This window comes from Pseudorca crassidens, chromosome 19 (genome assembly GCF_039906515.1).
Source record: "Pseudorca crassidens isolate mPseCra1 chromosome 19, mPseCra1.hap1, whole genome shotgun sequence".
Classification (NCBI taxonomy): domain Eukaryota; kingdom Metazoa; phylum Chordata; class Mammalia; order Artiodactyla; family Delphinidae; genus Pseudorca; species Pseudorca crassidens.
In genome coordinates, this window is record NC_090314.1 from 6,784,050 (window position 1) to 6,805,394 (window position 21,345).

Consider the following 21,345-nt stretch of genomic DNA (forward strand, 5'->3'; position numbering starts at 1 on the left):
CTTTCATTTAACTAAAGAAAGACAATATGCAACAAGTCTAGAAATTTTCACCACACAAAACTTTAAATCTTAATACATTCTTTCAAGTTAAAAAAAAAAAGATTTTAGAGTCTGTCAGAAGAATAGAGTAGCTCCCTCCCACCCCCACCCAGTGGCTCAAGAGTGGACAGGAGTTCTTCAGTTGCTTTTGTCCTTGAAAATTAACTTGGCTAGATATAGTCATGCTTTATTCCCCTCAGAACTTTTTAGATACTGTTCCATGGTCTTCTGGCATTGGATTTTATTGTGGTTAAATCTGAGGCCAGCCTGACTTTTTATCTAGCAGTAAATGATTATTTCTTGTCAGTAGGGCTGAAGATTCTGTTGTTATCCTTGAAATTAAATAATTTAATGAGGTTATGTCTTTAAAAAAAATTTTTTTTTAACTGAAGTATAGTTGTTTACAATGTGGTATTAGTTTCTGGTGTACTGCAAAGTGATTCAGTTATATATATATATAATATATATATATTTCGGATTCTCTTTCATTATGGTTTATTACAAGATATTAAATATAGTTCCCTTCTATACAGTAGTACTTTGTTGTTTATCTATTTTATATACAGTAGTTTGTATCTGCTAATGCCAAACTCCTAATTTATCCCTCCCCTCCCTTTCTCCTTTGGTACCCATAAGTTTGTCCTCTATGTCTGTGAGTCTATTTCTGTTTTGTAAATAAGTTTATTTGTATCATTTTTTTTTAGACTTCACATATAAGTGATATCATATGGTATTTGTCTTTCTCTTTCTGACTTACTTCACTTAGTATGATAATCTCTGGGCCCATCCATGTTGCTGCAAAGAACATTATTTCATTCTTTTTTATGGCTGAGTAATATTCAATTGCATGTATATACCCCATCTTCTTTATTCATCTGTTGATGGACATTTAGGTTGCTTTTGTGTCTTGGCTATTGTAAATAGAGCTGCAATGAACATTGGGGTGCATGCATCTTTTCAAATTTGAGTTATCTCCAGATATATGCCCAGGAATGGGATTCCTGGATCATATGGTAACTCTATTTTTAGTTTTTTAAGGAACCTCCATACTGTTCTCCATAGTGGCTGCACCAATAAGGCTATGTCTTGATATCAATAATTTTCTCAGTTTTTCTCCATATATGTTGTATGCATTCAATCTGTACATTCAGTTTTGGTTCTGGAAAGAAATTTTCCTGTATGATGTTTCTGAATATTTTTTCTTTCCCCTTTCTGTGTTCTTAATTGTTGGGACACCACTTGGAGTTAAGTTGGATCTTCTTTGTCTCTTATTCTAATCATCCCTCTATAACTGCTTTAACTCCTTTATCATTTTTATTCATCGAACATAGCCCAAGTTCTTCTTCTGTGCCATTAGTATAATATTTAACCTTATCTATCATATTTCTTGCTCTTTCTAAATGTTGTTATGGTCCAAAGCTTGTTTTCTTTTTTCTTTCTTTTCATCACAACCATCTCTTTTATCATCTTGTCACTCAATTACAGTTTTATTGAATTTGTATTCTATAAGTCAATGCACTTGGGTTCCTTGGGTTGTGTTTTTCTCCAGATGAGTTCCTTTGCCTGCTTTTTTGTGGTGTTTTTGTTGTTGTTGTTGATCATTTGTTCATTCCACCTGTTTCATCTCCTCTTTAAATTGTATACAGAATGATCATGACATTTCCATTGATCTTGTTCATGTCTGATCTGGGATTTTTAAATTTTACCCCTCTTCCTTCTTCGAACTACATTTTGAAGGCTGTATTTGTTTTCATCCATCTTTCTGTGGCCTGCTTTTTTTGGGTGTGAGAGAAAGGAAAGACTCAGATGGGGAGAATTTCAACCTTAGTAGGGTACTTGGACCCAACGCTGCTTCCTGAGATCTTGTTAAATGATCTTTACAGGGCACTCTCCACTCCCTGGGTCTAGACTTTCCATTGCATCTCAGGCAGTGTCTTGGAAGATGACAGACTCTAGTGGCCCTTCTTGTTTCCAGTGAGGTTTGTTACATATAAATTTACAGTATCCCAGGCACTGTGACAGCACTTTACTTTCTTTTTTCATTAAATCCTCATGACAACACATTCAAGGAGGTACTGTTACCATCCCATTTTTAAAATAAGGAAGCTGAAATTCAAATGAGATTTACTCAACTCTTATCCATTGATGCATATCCTACACCACTATTTAAACTGTTGTAGCTTATGTAAATATGTTAATATATTTTATATAAAATACAGTGTAACATTCAATGCATTGTAAGATTTTATATGACATTATGTAATATACACTAATGTGTGGTAAATATACAGATTAATACACACTACGGCAATCTTCGCCTTCCCGTGTGGGATTTTTTTTGGTCTGTTTTGTGTTTTTATATTTTTAGAATAAATTCTAGAATTATTAATTTGTAAAAAATCCCCTGCCATTTTTATTGAAATTGCATTAGCTCAGAGCATAATTTGAGAATCAACGTATTTTCCATGCTGAGTATTCCAATCAAGGCCACAGTATACCTCTTCATTTATTCAGTTAACCTTATCTATATTATTCAGTTATCTTGAAATTTCTAAGTATTTTATATTTATATATTAACCTTTCTTCTATTCTAATTGTTTTATTGCTGTTATATAGAAACATTAGTATATATTTTAAATTAATATTCTCTCTTATTTTTCTAATAATTATTCATATGCTTCTCTTGAGTTTTCCAGAGTGATAATCTTATTGTTTCTAATAGTTCTTTCTCTTCCTTTCCAATATGTACAATTCTTACTCTGTTTTTTCTTCTGGTTGCATTGGTCACCTCTTTGAGAAGGTGGTCCATTAGTCAGCTTGTTATCCCAAACTCACCATCACCCAGCAAGGCTCATACTCCAAGCTGCTTTGCAGATGAGCCAGGGGTAGGTTGCCCTAAGCCAGGCTGGGCTGGCATGGCTCCAGGTTGCAGGTTGAATCCAGGCGCTGAATTTTATTTACTCCTGGTTTACTTTGTGTTTATATTCAGAAGCGTGCCTCTCAGCTTTTCAGTGTAATGACTAACATTTAAGCCAACATGAGTCTTCTGTTATTTGGAGCCCAAAGCATCCAGTTTACCTGTGCTGCAGACTCACCACTAAACTCATGTAAACACTGCCCAGACATCCTTTGTAGACCTCCATCAGCCCTTGCTGTCACTTCCGTGGTCTTTTTCAAGTTCTCTGACTGACGTTAAGTAATCCCCATTGCCTTCCTCTCCTCTGAGGGCTGCATCTTCTAGTCCAGGGCATCTCTCACTTTAATGTTCCTTTGAATCACCTGGAAATCTTGTTCAAATGCAGTTTCTGATTCACCAGGTCTAGGGTGGGACCTGAGATCTTGCGTTTCTCACAAGCTCTCGGGTGATTTTGGTCTACAGACCCCACTTTGAATAGCAAGGCTTTAGACCACAGTGAGAGAAGTTTTACCCCAACTTAAAAAAAAAAATGATGATAGACTGTTAATGGCAGTGTGTGGGAACATAAGAGAGAGTGAAAAGATAGTGGGCTAAGGGGAGGTCTGTTAGTGTTTCTGCTGTTCATCAGTGGTGTGCTCTCAGATTTCACTTTCATCTACTGGAAAGTTGGGAAAATCAGATGTCAGAATGGATCGCACATACTGTGCACCCAGCACCCAAATGAAAGGTACCATGCTCTGTGACTAAGAAGAAGTACTGTCAGCATTTCCCAGGTAATTTATTGTCTTCAAAACAGCAGCATAAGTAAGTAGCTAGAAAGTTAGGACTGAAAAAAAGAGAATTAACATAAAATGCCTATTACTGTGCCTGGAACTCACATAGTAGTAAACGTTAGCTTGTGTTATCTTTATTCTGTTTGGTAAGACTGGGTGAGGATAAAGCTGTGCTTTCTAAGAGAGTCTTAAGGATTGTCACTCCATCCTTCTTACATGGCTCCCACTTGGTTGTAGTGTGTGTGTGTTCTCCGAATAATGGAACTACACATTGAAATGGGCAAATACAGAGTGAAAAGTCAGACCATCAACTTGAGAATGTTAGTGTTTGCATAAGTTACTATACCTTAAGCTGTAGGGAGTAGCCACCCTCCCTGCACCCAGTTCAATTTGTTTTAAGCAACAGGGAAAACTTATTATGTCACTTAACATGAAGGCTTGAGATGAGGTCTCTCCAAAGCTGGTGAATTTAGTGGCTGGACAGGTTTCCATCGCTCCTGCTTTGCATTTTCCTTGTGCTGGTGTTATAGCTGCTTCACGATCTCATGATCTCTTCAGCAGTTCCACATGTCACATCCACAGTGTCTAGAAGAGGAAGAGACCCCTTCCCTGCATTTTTGTATTTCAAATGGAGGGAATCATTCCCAGAAGACTTGCTTTTATCTCTCACTGGCCGTGTCATTCTCCATCTGATTCACTTCACTTAGTGTGATTATCTCTAGGTCCATCCATGTTGCTGCAAATGGCATTATTTCATTCTTCTATGGCTGAGTAATATTCCATTGTGTATATATATACCCCATCTTCTTTATCCATTCGTCTGTCGATGGACACTTAGGTTGCTTCCATGTCTTGGCTATTGTAAACAGTACTGCAATGAACATTGGGGTGCATGTATCCTTTCGGACCAAGTTCTTCTCCAGGTATATGCCCAGAAGTGGGATTGCTGGATCACATGGTAGCTCTACACAGGACTCTTTCGAGGCCCTGTAATTGGAATGAGTCCAAATCCATCCACTTCCGAACGTGTCACCATCACCACCCTGCTCAGAGTTGCTTTTATTTTCCACCTGGGCTGCATTTTGGACGTCTCTTAACAGACCTCTCGCTTCACTCTCACTCACGGTCTCCCACCTGCCTCTGCAGCTAAGGTGATCCTTCTAATGTGCAGACCTGATTATGGAACTTCCCTGCGTCCAGGCTTCCCAGACCTTCCCATTTCCCTTCAGATAGAAGCTGCAGTTTTTAAGAGGAACTGGAGACCCCCAACCAGCCTCAGCAGAGACCTCCTATCACACCCCGGTGGTGCTCCGTCCCACCCTCAAACGCCCCCGTTTCTGCCTTCAGTGTGCTTGCTCCTCTTCCTGCAGGATGCTCCTCTCCAGCCAGTAGATCCTCCCTCTTGCTCGGGGCTCTGCTGAAGAGGGAACTTCTGAGCTTTCACTCCGTGGCTGCATCCCTGCTCTCACTGAGTCTGCCCAACTGCTTTCTTCTTAGCCCTTTACAGCAGTTGAATTAAGTAAGTGGTTGCATCATGACTTGGTAAAAATGCAAGCTCTACAGAGACAGACGGTGCCGATCTCATTCATTGCCAAGAGCACCCCAAGTCATGACAAGGAGTTACAGGAATTAGGGGTAGTGTGGGGTGCCAGGAGGAGGAATGGGGCTGCTACTGGGCAAGCTGTCCCTCATCTGGAAACAGAGATAGAAACCAGCTCCCTAAACTAACTAGAATGAGTTCTTAACGTGAACACCATCTCATTCATCTTTGTATCTTCAGAGCCTAGGTCAGGACCTAACTAGGCATTTAGTTTAGGAGATGGTATGACCCAGACCCAAGAACATGGACTCTGGAATCAGGTAGATTCAAGCTCATGCTGGGGCACTGGCCCCTGTGAGCAAGGAGCCCTGGAGCAGATGTTTGTGATATGTGGGGTCTTCGAAAGCATGGGTTGGCACTTTTTTTTCTGTGAGAGGCTAGATAGTAAATATTTCAGGGTTTGTGGTCCAGACAGCCTCTGTCACATCTGCTCAACTCTGCCATTGTAGCACCAAAGTAGGCACAGATGATACATAAATGAATGAGTGTAGCAGTGTTTCAATAAAACGTTATTTAAAAAAAAACCCCAAAAACAGGACAGGGTCTGGTCCTGGCCCATGGGCTGGAGTTTGCCAACCCCTGGTCTAAAGTGTAAGGTCCAGGGTAGGTGACCCTTTGCCCAAGCCTAAGGGTGGGTCCCCCTCAACCCAGGCAGATCTTTTGACCGTACCTCTAAGCATCTAATTTCAGGCCCTAGGGAGATGCTTCTCTCCGTCCCTTTGAGACCTGTAAATGCAAGTGTCTAAATGCTGTGGAGGCTCCTGGCTGTTGCTGTTGCCAACGCTGCTTCCCAGCGCAGGGCGGATTTGAGCAAAGGGAACGCTGAAGTAACAGACAGGATAATTAACTTGTCAACATCTTTGTCTGATCTATAGCATTCTGAATGAAGTGAGTTCGTCGTAACAAATACATTTCTCAATAGTACTCAGCATCCATCTTCTTTTGCTTTGTTCTGGAAGATTCATAAATTCGTGTGGTCTTTGTGATAACTGCACATGGCGTCTGAGGAGTTTTTGGCTATAATAAACAACTCTTATTATTCTGGTATGGACCAAACCTGAACTAGGTACAATACTGATTCTTTACATAAACATAAAAATTATACATATGCACATGAGCTCCATTTTTATTCTTATTCTGGGCTGTTGTGACTTTGTTAAATTAACGTTTGTTAAGTAGTGCACAGGGTGCCAGATGGTGAGCTGGGGTCCAACAAGACCAAAGAGAAATTGAACTAGAGAAGTTGATTACTCACAGGTCCTGGAGGAAGTGCACATGTGCCTAGAGGGGCTGCACAAGGAAATCAAGGCAGGGTGCAGAAAGACAGAGGCAGGATCTGGGCACGTGCCTTTATTAGGGTCTGTGGGTAGCATGTTTTGGGGTTCCCCGGATAAAGCTGGATGGGTCAGTGCAAACCACAACGAGTGGAGTTCTGGTAAGCCTCGTGGGGGTCTTATCTAAGGGGCGCATAACTGGGTGGCCTGTTGATCACAGGGGCTTTTGGGGATTCCTGTCAGGAGATCACCTTTACCTGTGACTCTGTGGGCTGCTGTTCAGGGCGTGCACTTGCCTGAGCGGCTTGTATCACTTTAAGGTGTCTGCAGGCTGCTTGGAGACGTAGTGGATGCCAAGGCAGCAATACCATGACTCCATAGTAGCTTAGCTAAGTCTTGACAAGGGCCTTGCAAATATCAGGGTGGACCAGGGCGAGGGATGTCTCTTGGGTTTCTGATGTGATCACTTAGGTGGCGGAGGTGACAGCAGGTCTGGAATATGTTGTTTTTTGCAGAGCTTTTGAAAATCCACATAGAGGATATCAGTACACATTTGGATATGCAGAGGGGAGGTCAGGGTGGGCTGAAGACCACGGCTGGCAGCCTTCGGTGGCTGAGCTCACGGATGTGCTGGAGGTCTCCTGGGAAGCGGGCTGAGGGAGAGCAAACGGCCTGAGACCCAGCCTCGGGGCACAGCCCCTTTCAGTGGCCGGGTCGGGGAGGGCAGGCCTGCTGGAAAGGATGTGGAGAAGGAGAGGTCCAGGAGGTGGAGGAAGGCTTAGAGAAGGGGGACTCGGAAGAGCTAAGAAAAGAGTGTCCTTGGAGGGAGGTTTCGGTGAATCGTGTCACACAAGCTGAGGGACGGATTTAGGTCCCTGGAAGTCAATAGTGACCTCAAGTTCATTTCCATGAAGTTGGAGGGTCAGGATTGGGACGCCTTCTTGGGATGGTATGAGGAATGCATGAGGCCTGAGATGTGTGGACGGGAAGTTCAAGGCTGTTGAAGGGAAGGAGGAAATAGAGTGGTAGCTGGAGGAGGAAGTGGGACCAAGGGAGGTATTTTTACTTTTAAGGGTAAGAGGGACTTGAACAGGTGTAAATGCTGATGGAAGGTTCCCGCCAGGAAAGAAAGGCTGATGATGAAGGAGAGAAAAGAAATCCCACGTACATCCTGCACTCACGGTGAATCACTCTTTATTAAGTCTCTGCTTCTTCAAGTGGGCAGCACGGCCATCTTGCCTGGAGAGACAGCAGCCAGAGACCCTAAGAAAGCTGCAGTCTGAGTCTCCACCCTTGCTTACCCGACTGTCTGCGCGGCATCTGGTGTTCTGACTCAGTTGCATACGAAAGAGGCTTTTGTCATTTATCCTTCAGAAAATGAATTACATTTGAAATAGATCTCATTTTAGATCCAGAGGCCGTAATGCTCTCAGCCTGCTAGATAGAAATAGCTTGTTGCTGCCTTGGTTCACTGGCGTCTTAACCGCAGGATTTCATGTTTCACAAATGATTATATCCTGCATGGGTATCTGACATGCTCTCCATCACTGTTTTTTACTCGATTAAAATTGTATTCCACAAAGAAACAGCATTTAGGACACAAGGGTCTCTGAGTGGCAGAGTTTTCAGAAAAGCTGTCATTGCAAAATGACATTTAAAATCTTAGAGATACCACCAAGCTGAGAAATTTACATACTACCAGGAAGCGGGACTAGCTGTCTGGAATAATTGAAAACCGTGGTAGTAACATGAGTTGTCCCAGGGAGTAATGTTAGGAAATGTAATAAACATTTTCCAAATCCAAGAGCTTCTCTTTTCCATCTATTTGCTACACAGAGACGCTGCTGACCTCACAACTACATGTCTTTCTTGATGTGCTTTAGTCTCCCAAATGCTGATTACCATCATCACTGACGCCCTTTGGAGCAGTTTTTGTGCTCAGTGTTTATATACATTTCCCCATCTTACCTTTTTAACAGTCTTGAGAGGTCACGTTGTTGTTTTCATTCAGTGGAGAAGGAAACTGACGTTCAGAAAGGTAAGTTGCTTCCCTAAATGTAGCACGCGCTGTGAGTAAGTGGCGGAGTTTGGGTATAAACCCAGGCAGGGTGAGTGCAGTCCTCACGTTCAACCTCTTCTTTTCTCTATAAAGAGATGACAGGATTTTAGCCTCTGCCCTCGCGGAGCTTTAAATCTGATTAGAAGTATATGATACGTGCACATGTAACTTTTCCACAAGACAGGGTTTATTAAGTACAATAAGAGGTGCTGGGAGTTTAGGAAAATGAGGAATTGCTCCTGGGGTGTGGAGGGGCCTGCTGTCAAGACTGGTGTATTATCAGTCCTCAGAGCTAAGGGACAGGTGGAATTGTGAGGGACAGCTGGGCGTGAAGGGTGCTCACGGTGGAAGGGCTAGCAGGGGCAAAAGCCAGGTCAGGACAGAGGCCATGTCTGGGGAGCAGTGGGCAGTCCTGTTTAACTGATGTGTGTTTGTAATCGCGCTAAGAAGACCATTTGGGTCAGAGCGTGGAGGTATCTGAATGGTGGGATGACTTCTCCCCATACATCCTGGAAATGGTGTAAAAACTGGAGTTGAGTTGGATAAAGAGGTGGCTGGACTGGGAAAGCCAGTCCAGCTGCCACCATCCAGGGGAAGGTATCCAGCTCGGATGACACTGGTAGTAAATAGTAGTAGTGATAATAGTAACAGGTTTCACCTTTCTTCTTTCATATGAAATCAGTAATGAAGTCCTGCTCTTTCTCTAGTACAGGGACTTTCAACCCCAGCTGGATATTAAAATCAGCTGGAGAGATACTAAATTCCTAAATTTTGGTGGCAAAATCTCTGGGGGTGGAAAACAAGCATCTGTATTTTTTTCACATCCATGAGAAAACAGTTCACTTTTCTATGGAAACAAAACACACTGACAGAAAAGTGCACAAATCATGATGGGCGTATCAATAAATTATCACAAAGTGAACTGAATGGGTCAAAAATACAGCATTACAAACACCTTATTAGTCACTCCCTCTTTGCCAGCAAAAACAACACTTATGGCTTCTCATAGCATGCATTAGTATTTGCCTGATTACAAAATTTGTGACAAAAAATACAATTCTAGAAAATATTCTCCAGAATTATTTTTGTCTTTTTCTCTAGTTTTTTCCCTCTTTTTGGGTCTGCTCTTTCTGTTATGGCCTTGTCTATCATGTTTTCTCAGTCTTATTTTCCACAAAGTCTGGACTTCATTTATGAAATGGTTTTTCTTGCACTTCTAGCTGCTTCCTGATGTATTCCCTGTCTTTCCAAAACTTCTCTTCCTCCAAACGCTCATAATTGACTTATCTTGAATTCTGGTCTTAAGCATCAGTATTTTTTAAAGCTTCCTAGATGAGTCCAACATGTAGTTGAGGCTGAATGTTACTACCTTAGCAGGTCCCTCACGTGTCAAGCAAACTTATCAATTAACTACTGCAGCCGGCAGGGCTGGGTAATGATAGCTGTGCTCATAACAAAATGAAAGGTAAGGAAGAAGAGCTGATGTGGGAAAAGGTGAGGAGGCACGTTTGTAACTAACTATATGGAAATTAGCAAATCCAAGTGGAGATTGGATGCTTCTTGAAGATGAGCTCTCTTTGTCATGTGATGTCATCTCCAGGTACTGCTTTCTGAAACTAACAGGTGCAGAATAAACATTGGAATCTGGAAGTCCATCCACCAGGCATTTGGAACTAGGGTTTTACATGCTTCTGAGGTAGGTCAGTATTTTTAAGATGCAGGTGTTATCTGTATATAGGCAATAATGTAAGTCATTTAGGTAGAGAGAAGAGGAAAAAGGGCAGATGATACAATACTGGGGGATGTCAGTAAGGAGGGAAGAGGAAAAGGAAAAAGAACTGGGGAAGAGCGTTACAGACGGAGGAGGACAAGACAGCGCAAAGGCAAGAAGGTAGAGAGGAAGTCCATGCAGTCAGCTCTGTGAAATTCTGCAGGAAGGCTTAAAAAAAATAGATGAGGTCTAAGGAGAAGAAAACCTTAAGGCATTCGTGCATATGGGATGGAGAAAAGTATTGTTTCTAAAATGACACAAAGAGTATTGTTCATTGTAGACAAAATTTTAAATTATAATGATCAAAACGAAAACCAATCACCCACAATCCCACAACTCAAAGATAAACACTTAATATTTATCATTTTTGCCAAGTATATATATTTTTGGTAAACAAAAATAAGACATTATTTACCTCGTAGTATGAAATCTGTTTTTTTCATAAAACAATATGGCATGAATATCTTTCCATGTCAGTGAATATACACAAATACTAATTTTAAATGGCTGCAAGATATTCTGGTTGTAATAGAGCTACTATAATTTATTTAATCACTTCCTCATTAGCAGCTTCTAATTTTTTGACATTTTAAACATTTTTGTTCAAGTGTGCTTGTACATGTGTTTATTTCCTTAGGTTAAATTTCTAGGCATAGAATTTTTACTAGCAAAATATACGATTGGTTACATCTTCACATACTCAACAATACTGGAAATATTCCTTCGGTATCTTTATCAATTTGTCAGGGAAAAAATGGTAGTCTAATGGTGCTTGTATCTGCTTTTCTTTGATTCCTAATTACGCTAAGTTTTTTTGTACGTATATAGGACGTTGTATTTCCTCTTTGTACACTTCTTTCGCTTCCTCTGCAGTCCTCCTACTTAGTGTGGCTTGGTCTTTGAGGGATACTGTCCACTTGTTGCCCAGGACACTGTCCTTCATGCATGCGGAACAGAGAAGCTCTTGGTCATTTCCTCATTTCGGTCTACCTTCCCTGTTTTCCAGGGTTGAAATTATGTTTGCCCTCGTTTTCTATTTCTTAGCACATTTAAAAAGAAGCTTGGAATGGAGAGATGTTTCAGGGAGGGTTCTCTGAAGGGTGCTGAGAGAGAGAATGGTGTGAAGGCCGCTTCAGTGGCTTAGCCCTGCCAAGGGGAAAGGAGCAGGCAGCAGCACCGCTCAGGGGGAAGAGGCAAGCTGAGGTTCGGGTCCAGCACACACCTGGCAACCCTTCGCGGAGCTCTGCAGGGAATGCTGCCTCATTGATTGGCCTGTCGCCCTGGGCCAGAAAGTCCTGGCCCTCATACTCTCACCTCATAAGGTGGGTATTGTCTCCAGGTTTAGCAAATAAAAATCCAAGATGCCCAATTAAATTTCAGATAAAAAATGAATACTTTAAAAATATGAGTATTTCCCCAGTATTGCTTGGGACATACTTACGTTTAAAAAAAAACTATCCATTGTTTACCTGAAAGTCAAATTTAACTGGGTGTCGTGTATTTTAGCGGGAGCCCTAGATGTGGGCACGTGAGAAGGGAGTGGCCTTGGAGGAGGTGGTTCAGCCGAGCCAGCCCTGAAGGGCCTGCTGATCGCACGTCTCGCGTCCGGAGGAAACCCTCCTCGATGAGGGTCTGGGTATTGCTTGTCCTTGGACATTTCTGTGTCCACAGAGCTCCAGTCCTGAGCTTGAGCTGGAAGTCCTCAGAGAACAACTTCAATTAACTGTCAGTAAGAGAAACCAAGATTGGAAAAAAGTCAAGGAGTTCATAAATGATTGGACAGAGGAAGCAGTAGGTACATACTATTTTTTTAGAAGTGGTTTGGGGAAAAAGTATTTTTAGGAGAAATAATGAGAACATTAACACTAAGAAATCATAAAGCCAGGGGAGATTTGTGATGTTTGTAGCAAAAGGAGGGTGGATTAAAAATGTTGCGGTAAGAGACAGGCTAACTCTTAGAGCAAATTCCAAAGTTACCAGCTTTGCCAGTGAGGACAGTCCTTCTTCTGAAAATGCAGGGGAAGAAAGTATCAATAAAACTCATGGAGTGGAGGGGAAGGAAGTTGTGGGAACTTAATTTACGTGACCTCTATCTTTTTAGAAGAGGAATCATGGACAGCTGTTGAGAGGGAAGGATGCATGGTTGGGTTTGGGGCTTGGGAGGCAAAAAAAACAGCTCAGCAAAGTGAGCCCGATTTGGAATAAAGCATTGTTGCGGGTGAGCTTAACCTCAGCATCTTCATCTTCTTCCTATGCACCCAATGCGGGTGAGTTATAAATCATGGTTCTCATCTTCAAGGAGTTTATAATCTACTCGGAGAGAAAATTCGGACATGAAAGGATAAATAGCCACCCAGGAAGCAAGCCAAATGCCATTTTGTGGTCCAGGCAGAATCCATTACAATTCAAGTCAAGGACTGCTGTGAGCTAGAGGAGCTGAGAAGGGTTCATCAAGGGGCGCAGCCTTCCATGGGATCTTGACTAAGAATCGTATAATGCGGAAAAGGGAGACATAAGTTCCAGGCAAGAGCATCGGCTTTAGACAGTCATCAGTTTGGCTGGAGCGTTGTAGGTCCTGTCTGACCCAAGGATGAGCGCTGACCATGACATGTGGCACAGTCCATCTCTTTCACGTGGCGTCATTTGGGATCCTTGGTTGAATTCTTACCGCTAATCACTGGATTTTAATCTGATCTCTCGAGTGAGCGTTAAGGGGCTTTTGGGTTCCTATTCCTTTATTCCCGTAAGAATGGATGAGGTTTCAGTGGTTCCAGGAAAGAGGACAACTGTATGAAGGCTATTGACTAACGGTGCTCATTTCCCAAAACAAGGAAACGATGTGAAAAGAAGTCTTCAAGAGGTCCCTGGGCTGCTCGAGCCGCCCTGTGCCACAGGACTAGTTTGGGCATCCATGAACACCGAGTAATTTATCTTAATGAACTGAGGACGCCTTGCAAGACTCCTTGAGTTCTGCCCAGCCTGTGAGTTACGTTAACTGCCTACTAAAAGTAGAAGAGATTTAGTGATTTTTTTTCTTCTATTTTTTTAAAATTTTAACTCATTACTGATTCTATCTCTGTTTCCATATTAGTGTCTTAAGATAGACCTTGCGCTAACACTGCCAGACTAATCTTCCTTAATTACAACTTTTATTGCATTGTTTTCCTGCATAAAAACCTTCAGTGGCTCCTTATTTCCTACTATAAAGTCTTGTTGATTTACAAAATTGCCATAGTCTCGCTGGTTTTACCTCACATGTCAACTGTATTCCTTTCTAAGCTCCAAAACACACTCAGTTCACTTGACAGGCTGCCCTAAATGCGGTGTTATTTTAACAGTGAGCCATCCCCAGGGCATGGACAGTTAGCTCTCATTTTGTCGTATTTTCACAAGGAGCAACCTGATAACTTGCTCAGATTCTACTTCAGTGGCATCACCACAACTATATTTTCATGATCTTGAAAACCCCCTCCTGCGTTCTCGGGGATGTTGATTATCTGCCTCCCTGCCTATTTAGCTGGAATTTTCCCCAGTCAGTGGAGCTTTGATTCTGGATATCTACCAAAACCTCTTTTTTTTTTTTTCCATAGAAGATTTGATCAGCCTTTGCAAAAACTAAACAGCTTGTGTTTTGTCAACATCAATTCCCAGTTTAGATTAGAATCATTAGCAGCAGAGCGAGTGCTATTTGGCTGGGCAGTGATAATTAAGGCGGCAAACAGGGACCTGCGTAACTCGGTCCATGTTCTGCATGGATAATGGGATGAAGACATGTCACAAGGACTTCTGTAATAGAGAGTAACTTGAGCTCAGTCACACATCCCCACCCTACACTTGGGGACCAAGTGAAACTACCGAAGGGACATAAAAATCAGGGAAATAACCTCATCAGCACCAGAAATGAGGAAAGAGTTCCATCAGCATGTTCCAAGTGTAAAGTATTTCTGAGACAGTACAGAGAAAGTGACAAAGGATATGAAGTCACAATCCCCCTCGTTTAGAAAATGTGAGGGTTGGCAGTGGAGAGTGGAGAGTGGTTTACCAGCTCTCCGGAAATATCAAGCCCTGCTTTGCTGTGCGGTGTAGGTACTCTGCTGTGGCCAAGTTCAGCCAAAGCGGAGACGGGGAGCAGTGCGCAGACTTGGCTCTTGTCAGCTGCATCACCCCGCTGAGTATTGTGGGAAATGGGTGTAAGTGCGGCTAGAAATAGCCGCTACCTGGATCTGGAGGTGTGAGGATGTGAGGCTGTGCGGGTGTGCAGCGTGGACAGAGCGCTGTGAGGGATGGACGTCACTCCTCAGACCCCTTTCACTGCCGGGATCCACGGCTTCCAGGAGCATCTGTGATGGGGATGCAGGAGCAAGTCAGCCAGAGGAAGAGCCAGGACAGGCCTGGTTTTCTCTCTGTCACAGACTCTTAGCTGCTCTCTCTTTGCAAAGCAGACACCTTGGCCTCTGGAGAGGAGGAGCGTAGATAAACCAGGTAATACAATCATGAAGATAGGACCAGTTGACCTGTGGTTGTGGTTGTCACATTAAGAATGCAGGGCTTCCCTGGGGGCGCAGTGGTTGGGAGTCCGCTTGCTGATGCGGGGGGCACGGGTTCGTGCCCCGGTCCAGGTCGGGTTCGTGCCACGGAGCGGCTGGGCCCGTGAGCCGTGGCCGCTGGGCCTGCGCGTCCAGAGCCTGTGCTCCGCAACGGGAGAGGCCACAACAGTGAGAGGCCCGCGTACCGCAAAAAAAAAAAAAAAAAAAAAGGAATGCAAACGGGTTGAACTTGGGAGCAAAAGATAGAATTCTCAGATTGGTGACAAGGCAGATTTCATCTGTATCCTTTCTATAGGAGAGACAAAATTACACAGAAAAGTTAAAAATAATGGGATGGGAAACAGTATCTAGGGAAAATGAAACAAAAATAAACTCAGAGCTTAATATTACACAAAATGGAATTTAATACTAAAAGCATTAAGTGAGATAAAAGGGTTATTTGGTATTAATAAAATTTGCAAAACAAGAAAATTAAGAGTCATGAAGCTTTATGTACCAAAAAAATATATAATACTGAGATATGAAGAGTGTAACTGAAAGATGAGGGGCCGTTGATAAAATCTGGGCTTCGTACTTTAACAAAATGTGACTTTCAGAATTTGATGGTCAGACAGAAAAGTATGATATAGGTGAGCAGAATAGTTTATTTATTGCATTTTATTTAATAACTATGTATGTAGATGTTTGTACTCCAAAAAGAATATTGATTTTTTTCAAATGTCCAGCGAAACATTGTCACATTAATTCAATAAATATTTATTACGTGTCTGCCAAACGCCAGACCTTACGTTGAGTAGAGGATGAAGTGGAAACAGCCCAGGTGCTCGGTACTCTTCCAGAAGTAGGGGATGCAACAAGGGACAAAATAGGCAAGGGTCCCTGCTCTCAGGGAGCTTATATTCCAGTGAGAGAACACAGATATCAGCAAAGACACACGGAATCTATCAGGGGAAGGGTGGGTAATAAGCAGAGTTGGAGACAGGATAGGATACTATTTTAGAAATGAGCTTCAGTAAGTCAGACAGAGAAAGACAAATACCATATGATATCACTTATATGTGGAATCTAAAAAATGATACAAATGAATTTATTTACAAAACAAAAACAGACTCACAGAGAAAACAAACTTACGGTTACCAAAGGGGAAAGGGGGTGGGGAGGGATAAATTAGGAGTTTGGGATAAAAATATATACACTACTATATATAAAATAGATAACCAACAAGGACCTGCTGTACAGCACAGGGAACTATATTCAATATCTTATAATAACCTATAATGGAAAATAATCTGAAAAAGTTATCTATCTATCTATCTGAATCACTTTACTGTACACCAGAAACTAACACAACATGGTAAATCAACTATACTTCAATTAAAAAAAAAAAAAGAAGCTTCAGGGGAAACCTCTCTGATCAGGTGACATTTGAGCAGAAGTCCCCTGAAGGAAGTGAGGGCCTGAGGCATGAAGATAGGAGAGAAAAAGAGCTCTAGGCAGAGAATATAGACAGAATAGAGGCTCCCTATTTGTGTCCAGTTTTTCCTCAACTTTTCTTAAATTTCTTGAATTAATAGTTTATTGTCAGTATTTCTTGTTTTTTAATGAACTTAAGGCCATGTTTTTTGGTCTGTGTACTGTCTTGATGTTGTCCTTTATATGATTTTGATTTCTAAATACTTTTTTTAAAAGTAAATTGATTTATTTTTTGCCTGCGTTGGGTTTTCGTTGCTGCGTGCGGGCTTTCTCTAGTTGCGGTGAGCGGGGGCTACTCTTCCTTGTGGTGAGTTGCAGTGGCTTCTCTTGTTGCGGAGCATGGGCTTTAGGTGTGCGGGCTTCAGTAGTTGTGGCACACAGGCCTAGTTGCTCCGCGGCATGTGGGATCTTCCCAGACCAGGGCTCGAACCCGTGTCCCCTGCATTGGCAGGCGGATTCTCAACCACTGCGCTGCCAGGGAAGCCCTCTAAATAGTTTTTTAATTGCAGTTTTCACGTACCTTCTGGCCCAGCACTAATTTTAAAAAAGCATTTTTAAGTTTCCCTATGTGGTTATATATTTTTTGGACCACCGTTTTATTATGTTTAAATTTCTTTTTGCTTTAAGCCAGATAATGTAGCCCAAACAATTTCTCCTTCTTAAAATCCGTGTAAGTTTTTTTCTGTGGTCCAGTAGTGATGAAATCCAGTTCAGTGACTCTGCATTGCCCAACTTCACTGGCTCCGGTTCATGTAGTTTTACATGCTTCAGCCCTACTGAACGTCATTAATTTGCTTGAAACTGCCCTTTGCTTCTAATTTTGGGACTCTACGTCCTATTGTTACGGAAGACTCTTTTCTATTCATTCTATTCAGTAGCGTCCTTCAGAAGAATAGAACCAACAGAACGTGTGTGCATGTGTGTATATATACAGAGAGTTAATGATAAAGATTAGGCTCATGGGATTACAGAGCCTGAGATGTCCCAGGATCTGAAATCGGCAAGATGGGGACCCAGGAAAACCAACATGTCATTCCAGTGTGAGTTGGAAGGCCTGAGAACAAGGACAGCTGATGGCATAAAGTCCAGTTAGACGGCCAGCAGGCTCGAGACCCAAGAAAACTCATGTTTCATTTCGAGTCCAAAGGCAGGAAAAGACCAGTGTCCCAGTTCAAGGCAGGCAGGAGGAGTTCCCGCTCACTCAGTCTTTCTGTTCTGGTCAGGTCTTCACCTGATTGGACGAGGCCCACCCTCACTGGGGAGGGCCATCTGCTTTACTCAGTCTCCTGACTCAATCAGAGGTTTATCTCACACAGAAACACCTGCACAGACACATCCAGAGCAGTGTTAGACCAAATGTCTTGGCACCCTGTGGCCCAAGCAAGGTGACAACAAAAATTCAGCATGGCAGTCCTGTAGCTTTTCTGCACGGTCTCAGATGGCATGTTGCTTCCTCCCAGGAGGCCTTGCGGACTGCATCCCGAGATTGTGTTAGGGGCTCCTGCCGCGTGCTCCCACAGCTCCCGGCCACTCCCTATCCTTGGGCTTCGGTCTACTACTTCCGTTTGCTTAGTTAGTTGTCTAGGCTGTTCCCTCGCTTCCTTAAAGGCTCTGCTTAAATGACACCTGATCAGAGAAGCTTTCCCTGAACACCATTTTAAAAAAAATTTTTATTGGAGTAGAGTTGCTTTACTCTGTTGTGTTAGTTTCAGGTGTACAGCAAAGTGAATCAGTTAATACATATACATGTATCCACTCTTTTTTAGATTTGTTTCCTGTATAGGCCATTACAGAGTATTGAGTAGAGTTCCCTGTACTGTTAGTTATCTGTTTCATATATAGTAGTGTTATGTGTCAATCCATTTCTGAAAGAGCATCCTGCACTCTCACTCTCCAACTCTGCATTATTAACCTTCGCCTGACTTATTTGTGTGTCTTTATTATTATCTGTGTCCTTCCACTAGAATGTAAGCTCCATGAAAGCTGGGACTTTGTCTATTTTGTTGACTGAAGCATCCACTACCCACTAGTTCAGGAAGAGTGCCTGATACATAATGGGTATCCAATTAATATGTAATTAATAAAATCCAGGAGTAAATAAAAATAATTTATTACGACTAAGCTTATTATAGGGATATAAGAATGGTTCAACATTAGAGAATATGTAGAACATTTTAGATGGAATTCATATATAAAAGATTTTTAAAATGTGATGATCTCGGTAGATGTCAAAAAGGAAAGGCATTGTTTAAAAAACTCCGCAAAACTAAAAAAACAACAAAACCCCCAAACTTTGGCAATCTATAATTGAAGGATTTATTCCCTAAAATGACAAACCAAAAACCAAAATCATAGTAATGGGAAAACATTAAAAGCCTTGTCATTAAAGTAGAACAGAGTTCAGTAAACCATGGTGTATGGGCCAAATCCAGCTGTGCTCATTTTTTGTTTATTGTCCGTGGCTGTTTTCACGCCACAGTGTTAGAGTTGAATAGTTCTGACAGAGATGGTATGGCTCCCAAAGCTAAACATATTTAATATCTGACTCTTGAGAGAAAAAGCTTGCTGACCTCTGACAAATAACAAGAGGAAAAAAAATCCACATTCATAGATATTATCAACCTTATTCTGAAATTTCCATCCAACACAATAAGATATGAAATGTAAATAAGAGATTTGATTAGTAGGAGGAAATAGAGGAAATTACCATTATTTGGCACTAGTAATTTTCTACATGAGACGAACAAATGTATGGACGCCAAGGCGGGAAAGCAGGGGGCGGGGGGGGATGAATCGGGGGATTGGGATCGACATATATACGCTAATATGTATAAAATGTATAAGTAATAAGAACCTGCTGTAGAGCACAGGGAATGCTACTTCACTTTGCTGTACAGTAGAAACTAACACAGCATTGTAAAACAACTGTACCCCAATTAAAAAAAAAAATTCTGCGTGGGAAAATTAAAAGGCTCAATTCAAAGCTACTTGAACTATTATGAAAATTCATCAGGGTGGCCAGTTATAATTAAAAATCCTTACATTATAATAACAAATATAAATAACTAGGAAATAGCAACACACACCTAACTCTGAGTTTATATTTTTTCATGAAATCCATAAACTTTATTCAGAATAATAAAGACATGAGTAAGTGAAGAGTCTTATCACATTCTTGGGCACAAAGATTCAATATTGTAAAGATGTCAATTCTTCCAAAGTGAATCTTCAGATTTAATACAATCCCAACCAAAATCCCAATAAGAAAAGAATATCCAGTTATTTTGGTTGCTCGACATTTTTTGTGAGATTCATCTGTGGTGTTCTGTGAAGAAGTAGATCACTTACGTTCATGGTTGCATGGTTTTCTAAGGAATGAACAAACGAATTCATTTCTCTAGATTATTGTTGATGGAGTTTGATGGATTAAGGTTGTTTCTGCTATTAAAGATAACGCTGCTCTTCTTGGTGCATATGTTTTTGTGCACAAGTCTTTGGTATATGTTGGGCATATAACTAGGAGTAGAATTTTAAGTCATGGATCGTACAGATATTCAACTTTTGTAGTTAATATCAAATAATACCCTAAAGTATTTGTACTACCTTAACTTTTCCACCAGCTGTGTGTGAACGTTTCTGTTATTTCACATTACTACCCAAACTTGGGAATACTAGTCTTTATGGTGGGTGTGACATTGTGTCTCATTTTAGTTTTAATTTTAATTTTCCTGATGAAGAATGTCATTGAGCCATTCTTTATTTATGTTTATTGGCCATTTGAATGCCCTTTTGTCCAATTCCTCTTCAAGGTTCTGCCCTGTTTTCTTTTGGGTTTTCTGTCTTTTCTTATTGAGTTGTAAGAGTATATTATATAGTCCAGGTACAGTCCCTTTTTGGATTTTCACAAATATCTCGTCCACTCTGTAGCTTGCATTTTCAGTCCTTCATGGTGTCTTTTTATTGTTTTTAATTTCAGTGCTGTCCAACTTATGTTTATTTCTCTGATGCTTAGCTTTTTCTTTCCTTCACTGCTCCCTGAGCATGAAAATATTCTTTTATATTATTTTCTAGAAACTATATTATCTTTCAGATTTAGAACTTCAGTATATCTGGAACTGATTTGTGTGTATGGTGTGAGGTAGGGAATCATATTTTATTTTTTTCCGTATGACTATTATATTTCTTAATGGCAGAATGTATTGTGTTCATGCAAGATGACTCAATATTGTAAAAATATTGACTGTCTCCAAATTAATCTATATACTTAGTGCAATCCCAGTCAAAATGCCAGCAGGTTTCTTTGTGGAAACTGGCAACCTGATCTCTAAATTTATTTAGAAATGCATAAGACCAAAAATCATCAAGTCATCCTTAAAGAAAAATAATCTAGGAAGATGTATTCTACTGGATACCAAGATTCATTATAAAGGGACGGTAATGAAGACCAGGCAGTATAGACACAAGGGCAGACAAATAGACCAGTGGAATGAAAGAGAGTTCAGAAATAGACACATATACACTGTCATACAATTTATGAGTGTGAATTGCAGAGCAGTAGAGAAGGGACAGTCCTTAAAAATACCTTAGTTTTGTTTAAGTGTAGTAATTGAAATTAGAAAGGTAGTAAGTTGTACTTAGATATATAGATATGTGTCATTTTAAAGTATGATATCCTTTGATGCCTTGTGGTTTTAATAGTGATACAGTCAAGGGAAAGGTCTGAGATTTCAAGGTTCAAATAAATGTAGTTGATTAAAGCATGTTTTTCTAAATACCTGTTGTAAGGTTGAGGTTCTACTATCCCTAGAAGAGCTTATCTTGACTGCAGACAAAATGTAGAAGTCCAGCCAAGCAAGTGCTTGAAAACTTACTTTGAGACTCGTACTGTTCAC